Below are 10,455 nucleotides of genomic sequence, written 5' to 3' on the forward strand. Positions count from 1 at the left end.
TCCCAGAAGTGTCAGCAGCAGCCGATTTAATAGGAAGGTCCACAATGAATTCAGACTCTCAGCCCCCTGGCAAACACAGGCAGTGCTAAGTACAGAACATTCCTCCTTGTGTTTAATTGTTAATGTCTGTATACTCAAATTATTACATTTGTTAATGCCTTCATTTAAGATTAGGAAGAAAGAGGCAGCAGCTATCAATTGTCTGAGATATAGAGAGCACATGTCTGTCTTGAGAGTGCAAGGAGCTATACAAGTAATAGTTAATAAACTCTATCCATGAAGAAAAGTATCCTGGTTTTCTGTCATGTCAACTAGTTTGGATGCAGATTGACATCAACTTTGATTACTTTGAATTTGAATCTCATTTACAATTTCCTGTGAATTGTCTTTGAGGTTTTCACATTCATGAGTAGGCTGGATTGAATAGATCGGAGAAGCTGATCCCACTCATAAAAGGAGAAAAGATGAGAGGGCATAGATTAAAAGAGTTGGGCAAATGAAGCAAGTGTGGTGTAAGAGATAACTTTCTCACACAGTGAATATTTAGAAACGCATGATCTGGAGATGTAGTGGAGGCAGATTCAATTGAAGCATTCAACAGGGTGCCGGATGATTGTTTGGATAGAAATGGTGTGCAAGGAAATGGGGTAAAGGCAGGAGATTGGCACTAGGTTGTAGAATGGATGGAGGCACAATGGGCCGAATGGCCTCTGATTCTGTGTCCGTCTTTAAATCCAAACTAATCTAATGGGATGAAAGCCCCTCTTGGCAGCGAGGGTCTAATCTACAATGAGTTTAGAGAAGTTGGATAATGTATGAAATGCCCCCCAAACTGACAGCAAACTGTGAAATAGTGAGAACTGCAGATGCTGGAGCCTGAGATAACAAGGTGTGGAACTGGAGGACACAGCAGGCCAGGCAGCATCAGAGGAGCAGGAAAGCTGACGTTTCAGGTTGGGGCTGAAGAAGGGTCAGAGGACAAAGGACATCCGCATTGGTACCATCTCAGGGCGTGATCCATGCCACAGCAGCAATGACCAACCCTTGCCCACAGACACTGGCATCTGAGTTGTGCTCACAGCATCAACTCCCTGCCCCATACGTCACTGACAACCTCATTCACACCAACAATTTTGCACGCTTACAGCAGGGATGTTTGACCATGAAGGGTAATGGAGCAACAGAATAAAATGGTGGTAAGGAGAATAGGTGGCAGCAGTGTGACACAATGACAAGCTGCCCGCTGTTTGTAGATCAGAGCTCAATATGACAGATTCAAGGAGTAGGGAAATGGAAAATCGCTGACAAGTTCCTCATGACTCACTCCATCTGTTGCATAGCTTTGAACTGAAATTTGAATTACCATGGTGAGAATGATTCTTGCTCAGCAGGGTGGTAACAGGCTAGGACCATCTATGTAGCTAACCTCCATTGTAAAGACCTCAAAACAAACCCTTTCTGTGCTCATGGAGAGATACAGTCAAGCTGCACTTTACTGTGGAGTTTTCCCTCCACTGACCAAGTGACAGACCAGTCGCCTGAAACTCAGAAAATAAGGAGATGATCGCGAGGCCTTGTGAATTTATATTCACAATGTAATAATGACCTAGTGACAAGGAGGTAAACTTCACTAGCCACATCATTCCAAATTGTACACCTTCAGATCAAGTGAATTGCCAAGGTCTTTTGCCTGAATGGGGGAGTCCAATATAGCATTTAAAAAACATTTAGACAGGCACATGAATAGGAATGGTTTAGAGGAATATGGGGAAAACGCAGGCAAATGAGATTAGTTCAGTTTGGGAAACCTGGCCAGCATGAATGAGATGGGCCAAACGGCCTGTTTCTATGCTGTATGACTCTATGACACCATAACACAATAAAAACCCATTGCTCTGTATACAGTGATAGTGGGAACTGCAGATGCTGGAGAATCCAAGATAATAAAATGTGAGACTGGATGAACACAGCAGGCCCAGCAGCATCTCAGGAGCACAAAAGCTGATCTAGGCCCGAAACGTCAGCTTTTGTGCTCCTGAGATGCTGCTGGGCCTGCTGTGTTCATCCAGCCTCACATTTTATTATCTTGCTCTGTATACACCTTGTTTCTCTTGTCTCTACATGCTGTAGCAGACTCTCAGCACGGGCGCTGGTCCATACTACATCCGTGGTTCACCCTGTACGGACATGAAGTTAGAAATCAGTTACAATCAGGGCTATGCAAAGTCTCACACACATGTAGTGCAAATCCAATCAAATTTATGCAAACATGACAGTTTTTATCCAGTGTTATGTCACCCGCGTCAACAAAATGCTCTCAAAAGGTATATTTCTTCTTTTCTCTCCCAAAACTGCCTAAGTACTATATAGAGGGAACACAGTAGGCCAGGCAGCATCAGAGGAGCATGAAAACTGATGTTTTGAGGCGGAAATATTCTGAAGAAGGGTCCTGACCCAAAACGTCAGCTTTCCTGCTCCTCTGATGCCACCTGGCCAGCTGTGTTCCTCCAGCTCCACACTGTGTTGTCTCAGACTCCAACATCTGCAGTTCTTACTATCTCTACCTGAGTGTAATCTCTGGTTCTGCAGCTGGGCTGGACAGTGTTCATTGGAGCCTTAAGGCCTTTGAGGTTTAGTTGAGCAACCTTGGCGGCCTTTGTGTCCGGATGACCCAGACCTGCTGAGGGGTTTTTTTTTGGCCTGGACCAGTGGACCCTCCTCAACTTGAACTTCAAAGAGTCAGAGGAGAGCAGGCAGGCTGGAGTTGGAGGGCCTGGCTTGCTGTGCAATGCCCTCAGAAGAAAGAACTCATAGACATATGTGTGGATCTTCCTCCAGCTGAGTACCTGCTAGCTGTGCCCTGTCTCCTTGTAGGAAGGGGCACCTGGAGCATGCATTGGCATCCCCATGCCCCTGTCACCTTCAGTCCTGAGGGCCACTGGCTAGGCCTCTGAGCTGTTTCTCTTGAGGGGTTGAGGAGCTGGCTTCCTGATGAGCCAGCAGTTTCTCTACAGGAGCAATAGGTATCCGAACTAGTATCTGCAAGACCAAGGAGAGAGAAGGTATCACAGCCGAAGGTTAGAAGTGGTGTGCACTGCATGAGGCTGACAGCAAGGTGACTGTGAGATGTGCAGTGAAAGGAAGAATGGTACTATCTTGGTCAGCAGGTTATGGATGGTTTGGCATCCCTGCAGGAACGTTCCCAGTCTTCTTCTGTGAGGGACAGGATGAGGGGCCAACTGATCTGAGCTCTGTTGTTGTGAGACTGTCTTCTCCTGGAATGGGAGAAAGGGAGAGGTTGAGTGAGATGAGAGTGGGTGGCATGGCTTTAAGGGCTGGTGTTCGAGTGGGGGTGGTGAGAGGGTGAGGGGTCCTAGCTGAAGGCAGAGGTCACACAGTGTTATCAGTTTAGGAGGTTCAGGCAGGGCTGGCGGCAGACTGAAGTGAGAGTGAATGAGAAAAGGTGTTCCATGCAGCAGTGAGGGCAGAAGCCTTGTTGAGAGATGGGTCCCATAGCAGAGATAGAGTGAATGTGAGGTAGCAGAACAACAAGTATGGCCACTTACCCTGGTATTGCGGAGAGGTCATTGATCCTCTTGCATTACTGCTGGCCATTCCTGCAGAATGTGAAGTTTTCATTGCCCTGGGTGACGACCTCAGGCCAGGCTGCCATGTTGGGACCCAGTCTGGGCACCATATTACTAACAAGGTATAGAAACAATCGAGAAAATTATTTTCAAGAATGATATCAGAACTGAGAAGAGATGATGCCTGAATGGACTGGATCTCTTCTCAGGAAAAATGATAACTAAAGGGTGACTTGACCAAGATCTTTAAAATTATGAAGGGGACTGATACAGTAGATATACAGAAGCTGTTTCTAGTTTCAGGAAAGACCAAAATTAAGTGCCATAAATCAGAGATATTCATTAAAAATCCAGTTTAAAAAATGAGTGGTTGGAATATGCAGCTTGCTATGACATGGAGTGGTTGAGGTGAATAGCACCGTTGTCTTTCAAATCAAACTAGGTAACTATGGGGGAGAGGAAGAGAATATTCTGTTAATGGAATTAAACAAATACATTAGAAGAAATGTCCTGTCAAGCATAAACAGTGGCATGGGTCATTTAACCCGTAGAACCTGTTTCTGTGATGTAAATTCTGTCTATGTGGATGTAATTGTATTTCATATTGCAATATGTATAGTTTGGAGTCTAACCAACCACTGTTCAAAAGTTTACCAATTATCTGAAAATCTTTACTTCCAAACTATATCTACCTTTTCATTGCGTGGAAACACCCGAAAGTCCTGTGTCCTTAAGATACAGGTGCATTTCAATTTGTAATTCTGATCATAAGCCCACAGCTCCAGTAGGAAACTGTGAGTGTGTGTGTGTGAGCAACATTTGAGGACAGAATCTGGTTTGCTGTGAGGACACCCTTGATTGAATATGCTCTCAACATGAAATGACCCCTGCAGCACTGAGACCTCTGAATCTACCGCTTCTTTTTGTTCACCTTCGTCAGCAACACCGCAGCGTTACTCTTTGGAACTTGCTCCTATCCCTGTAGTGACCACTCCTCTCTCCATCTTTGAAGACTTCTTGAAAAACCTACCTGTCTGACATTTGTTTTCCATTCTTAACTCACCCAGCTTCCCTGGTCCCTATGTCTGTTTGTTTCGTTACTATTCCCTCTTGGGAGACCAGTGATGCTGAAATGCCTTGAGAAAGGGTCACCGGACCAGAAACGTTAACTCTGTATTTTTCCTTCACAGATGCTGCCAGACCTGCTACTCCCTTGTTCGGTCCACACTGCCCTCCAACCCCACCACACCCGGCACCTTCCCCTGCAACCGCAGGAAATGCTACACTTGCCCCCACACCACCTCCCTCACCCCTATCCCAGGCCCCAAGATGACATTCCACATTAAGCAGAGGTTCACCTGCACATCTGCCAATGTGGTATACTGCATCCACTGTACCCGGTGTGGCTTCCTCTACATTGGGGAAACCAAGCGGAGGCTTGGAGACCACTTTGCAGAACACCTCCGCTCAGTTCGCAACAAACAACTGCACCTCCCAGTCGCAAACCATTTCCACTCCCCCTCCCATTCTCTTGATGACATGTCCATCATGGGCCTCCTGCACTGCCACAATGATGCCACCCGAAGGTTGCAGGAACAGCAACTCATATTCCGCCTGGGAACCCTGCAGCCTAATGGTATCAATGTGGACTTCACCAGTTTCAAAATCTCCCCTTCCCCAACTGCATCCCTAAACCAGCCCAGCTCGTCCCCTCCCCCCACTGCACCACACAACCAGCCCAGCTCTTCCCCTCCACCCACTGCATCCCAAAACCAGTCCAACCTGTCTCTGCCTCCCTAACCTGTTCTTCCTCTCACCCATCCCTTCCTCCCACCCCAAGCCACACCCCCATCTACCTACTAACCTCATCCCACCTCCTTGACCTGTCCGTCTTCCCTGGACTGACCTATCCCCTCCCTACCTCCCCACCTATACTCTCCTCTCCACCTATCTTCTTTTCTCTCCATCTTCGGTCCGCATCCCCCTCTCTCCCTATTTATTCCAGAACCCTCACCCCATCCCCCTCTCTGATGAAGGGTCTAGGCCCGAAACGTCAGCTTTTGTGCTCCTGAGATGCTGCTTGGCCTGCTGTGTTCATCCAGCCTCACATTTTATCTTGAGCTTATCCAGTAACTTTGTTTTTGTTCCTGAAAGAATCAGGGTCTGAAGAAGGGTCAGTGGACTAGAAACATTAGCTCTGCTTTCTCTCCACAGACGCGGCGAGACATGATGAGTTTCTCCAGCAATTTCTGTTTTCGTTGCATATTGCTCTGAGGCAGCAGTGGTGGGCTTTAAACTTGAACCAGTGAAGTCTCTGTAGAGACACAGCTCCCTCCACAGCAGGGAGTCTGAGAATTTTTTACTTAATAATGAAGAACGACGGATGATATATTTCCACTTTTAAAAAAGGAGAGGGTGTATGGCTGGCAGAAAATTAGGAAATAAAGAAATTTAGACATTAGGAGCTTTCAAATGGTAGTTTTCATTGAATTGCTAAAATGTAGCTCTCAGTCTTGTTCATGAGCTCAGTGCCTCTTGGACAAAGCCTATGTGTAAGCCTGTTAGCTGGTTGCATTAGGATCATACAGTTTTTCAGCAGGCCATTCGGCCCATCATGTTCACAGCACCCCTCCAAAGAGCATCGCACCCATACCTGCAGACGTCAGATTGGTCTTCCTGGGAGACAACCAAAGGAAAGTGATGGGCCCAGAGGAGTACCCAGTCATGCACTTAGATCTTGCGCAGACCAACTGGCGGAGATAGTCACTGACATCTTCAGCCTCTCCCTCCTACAATCTGAAGGCCCCACCTGCTTTGAGAAGACCACCACCATCCCATTACCCACAAAAGCACATGCAACGTGTCTTAATGACTACCGCCCAGTGACTTTCATCTCTGTAATCATGAAGTGCTTCAAGAAGCTCATCATGGCCCACATCAACTCGAGTCTCCCAACCTGCCTTTATGCCCTGCAATTTGTCTATTGACATTACAGGTCCACAATGGATGCCATTTCCCTAGCTCTGTACTCATCCTTGCTACATCTGGACAACAAGGACAGCTACATCATACTTCTGCTCATCCTGCAGCTCTACCTTCAACAGAATTATCCCCTACAGACCAATCTCAAAACTCCAAGACCTAGGTCTCAGCTCTGCCCTCTGCAACTGGATCCTCAGCTTCCTGACCCATAGACCGCAATCAGTGAAGATAGACAACTGCACCTGCTCCACAATAACACTCAGCAATGGAGACTCCTAAGGATGCGTTTTCAGATTCCTGCCGTACATCCATGACTGTGTTGACAAATTCTGAATGAATGCCAATTACAAATTTGCTGGCGACACCACTATCGTAGGATGGATATTGAGCAACGAAGAGTCAGAGTGTAGAAAGGAGGTAGAGGGCTTGGTAACTTGGTAACTTGGTGCAATGATAACAACCTTTCTCTCAATGTCAGCAACAGGTTTAAGGATAGGATTCTTGGCAGCGTGGAGGAACAGAGGGATCTTGGTGTGCAGATACATAGATCCCTTAAAATGGCCACCCAAGTGGACAGGGTTGTTAAGAAAGCATCTGGTGTTTTGGCTTTCATTAACAGGGGGATTGAGTTTAAGAGTCGTGAGATCTTGTTGCAGCTCTATAAAACTTTGGTTAGACCGCACTTGGAATACTGCGTCCAGTTCTGGGCGCCCTATTATAGGAAAGATGTGGATGCTTTGGAGAGGGTTCAGAGGAGGTTTACCAGGATGCTGCCTGGACTGGAGGGCTCATCTTATGAAGAGAGGTTGACTGAGCTCGGTCTCTTTTCATTGGAGAAAAGGAGGAGGAGAGGGGACCTAATTGAGGTATACAAGATAATGAGAGGCATAGATAGAGTTGATAGCCAGAGACTATTTCCCAGGGCAGAAATGGCTAGCACGAGGGGTCATAGTTTTAAGCTGGTTGGTGGAAAGTATAGAGGGGATGTCAGAGGCAGGTTCTTTACGCAGAGAGTTGTGAGAGCATGGAATGCGTTGCCAGCAGCAGTTGTGGAAGCAAGGTCATTGGGGTCATTTAAGAGACTGCTGGACATGCATATGGTCACAGAAATTTGAGGGTGTATACATGAGGATCAATGGTCGGCACAACATTGTGGGCTGAAGGGCCTGTTCTGTGCTGTACTGTTCTATGTTCTATGTTCTAAACTAAAGAACGGATCATTGACTTCAGAAAGAAAGGAGGAGAACATGTCATTCCACATCAACAGAGCAGAGGTTGAGAGAGCTGAGACTGTCAAGTTCTTACGTGTGTTGATAACCGACAATCTGTCCTGAACTTTCCACGTAGATGCGACAGTCAAGAAGGCACAACAACACTTCTCCTTGCTCAAAAAGCTTAGGAAATTTAGCATCTCAGTAAGGACTCTCACCGGCTTTTACAGATGCAGCATAGAAAGCACAACAGGACCAGTTGCATATGGCAACTGCTCTGCCCAGGACTGTAAGAAACCACAAAAGGTTGTGTGTATAGCCCATATCTTAACAGAAGCCTACCTCTCATCTATGGACCCCATTTACACTTCTCATGGCCATGGAAAGGCTGCAAACATCATCAAAGACCCCCCTCACCTTGATAATGCTCTCCTAAACCCACTCCCATCAGGCAGAAGATACAAAAGCTGAACACACACACACCAACAGGTTCAAGAACAGCTTCATCCTGGCCATAATCAGACTGATGAATGGACTCTCTAAGTTCAAAAAATGACCTTGTTAATGTTGATCTTGCTTCTCTCTGTCCAAGCACCCTATGATCTGCCTGTACAGCTGGCAAACAAAGTTTTTTTTAACTGTACTTAGGTACATGTGACAATAAATCAAATCAATCAATCAATCAACCCCATCCTATAAACCTGCATTTTACATGGTGAATCCACCTAGCCTCCACATCCCTGGACACTATGAGCAGTTTAGTGTGGCTGATCCACCTACCTTGCACATCTTTGGATTGTGGAAGGAAACCAGAGCACCCAGGGGAAATCTATGCTGACATGGAGAAAATGTGCAAACTCCGCACAGATAGTCATTCAAGGGTGGAATCAAACCCGGGTCCCTGGCGCTGTGAAGCACTGAGCCACAATGCTGCCCAATGGCGTTAGTCATCATTGTCCATTCACAGGTGAAGCAATGGGAAACAGAAGAGCTGAATGCTACTGCCTCTTTGATTAGATTAGATTCCCTACAGTGTGGAAACTGGCCCTTCAGCCCAACAAGTCCACACCGCCCCTTGAAACATCCCACCCAGGCCCATTCCCCTATCACCCACACACCCCTGAACACTACGGGCAATTTAGCATGGCCAATCCACCTAGCCTGCGCATCTTTGGGTTGTGGGAGGAAACCGGAGCACCTGGAGGAAACCCACGCAGATACGGGGAGAATGTGCAAACTCCACACAGACAGTCGCCTGAGGCTGGAATCGAACCCAAGTTCCTGGTGCTGGGAGGCTGCAGTGCTAACCACTGAGCCACCGTGCCACCCTTTGTAACTGTACAAATCAGTGTTGAGTTTTAAATTTAGCTATTCTGCTCCTGTTTTAGATAGGGATCAGGAATTTGCAAGGCTATTGGGTGTAAATGTCTGACGACGGTCCACATATTGATTTTACCACACACATGGGTAATGAGGCTACTGTGCCTCTTCGGCGCTGTTAGCACACCTCCTGCACATTCGATTGTGATAGAGGGGTGGCTGTTTTTCTGGTGCAACAGAGGTCAGGTGCAAGCCGGATTAAAAAGGAATTCTTCTGCCCGAAAGTGATCGTCAGCAACAGGCATTGTTCAAAGCTCAGAGTCACAACAGCAAAAGATTTTATCTGTGAAATGCCAGCCCGCTGGTTGAGAAACTCTCCCAGGCTGTTCTGGTTTTGCTGTTACCATCAAAACTGGAGAGAAAGGACAGGCAGTTGGCTGTAGTCTTGAGTCTCCAGGCCTTCCGCTATTAACTTCATCACTCTCCAATGCCCAAGGCTGAATCAGACTGCTCATAACGTTGATGTTATGATTGGCGTGGAGATACGTTTTTAGACACATTTCTGTGCCATCACTAAAACCTCTTAATTCTGGCCCCAAAGCATCATCCTACCCCAACTGTGCCTCAGCTCATCTGTTGCTGAAAACCTGCTTCTTTCTCCAACTTTAAAATATTCAAAACTACTTATATTTCTCCGGCTCAATGACAAATTCTGCTTTTCTTTCAATTTACTGATGAGACGCCGGCATCGCTGGCTCAGCCAACATTTATTGTCCATCCTAGTTGCTCCTGGAAAAGTGGTGAAACGCTGCCTTCATGAACTGCTGTAGTCTACATTCTGTGGGTCGACCCACAATGCCGTTCGGGAGAGAATTCCAGGATTTTGACCCAGCGACAATGAAGGAACAGCGATATATTTCCAAGTAAGTATGGTGAGTAGCTTGGAAGAGGACTTCCAGGTGGCAGTGTTCCCAGATATCTGTTGCCCTTCTCCTTCTGAATGGAAGGAGTCGTGCATTCGGAAGATACTGCCCAAGGATATTCGGTGAATTTCCACTGTGCTTCTTGTAGATGGTATACCCTGCTGCTATTGAGTGATGGTGGTGGAGGAATTGTATGTTTTTGTTTCTTCTGACACTCCCACAGCCACTTTCTTCTCTTTTTGCTGCTTTGCTTCCCACTCATCCTCAACCTTGAGAAGATTTAGGGGAATCTGGAACTCCCCCTGTAATGTCATTGTGGCTCTACCTACATCAAATGGAGTGAAGAAAGCAGCTCACCATCACTTTCTCAAGGACAACCAGAGAAGGGTGATAAATGCCTACGTGAGTGAATAAAACATGGCTCTGTCAGAA

General features: G+C 46.6%; 1 protein-coding gene across 1 annotated transcript in view; it reads right to left on the reverse strand.

The window, feature by feature from the left end:
* LOC125457668 (protein mab-21-like 4) overlaps positions 1-2,173 on the reverse strand; it is a 28,057-nt gene extending 25,884 nt beyond the window's left edge. Inside the window, exon 1 of the mRNA XM_059650859.1 lies at positions 2,102-2,173. The gene's annotated coding sequence lies outside the window, so the exon portion shown is untranslated. The remainder of the gene's footprint in view (positions 1-2,101) is intronic.
* Between the last annotated feature and the right edge of the window lie 8,282 nt (positions 2,174-10,455).

Source organism: Stegostoma tigrinum, chromosome 14, assembly GCF_030684315.1.
Source record: "Stegostoma tigrinum isolate sSteTig4 chromosome 14, sSteTig4.hap1, whole genome shotgun sequence".
Lineage (NCBI taxonomy): Eukaryota > Metazoa > Chordata > Chondrichthyes > Orectolobiformes > Stegostomatidae > Stegostoma > Stegostoma tigrinum.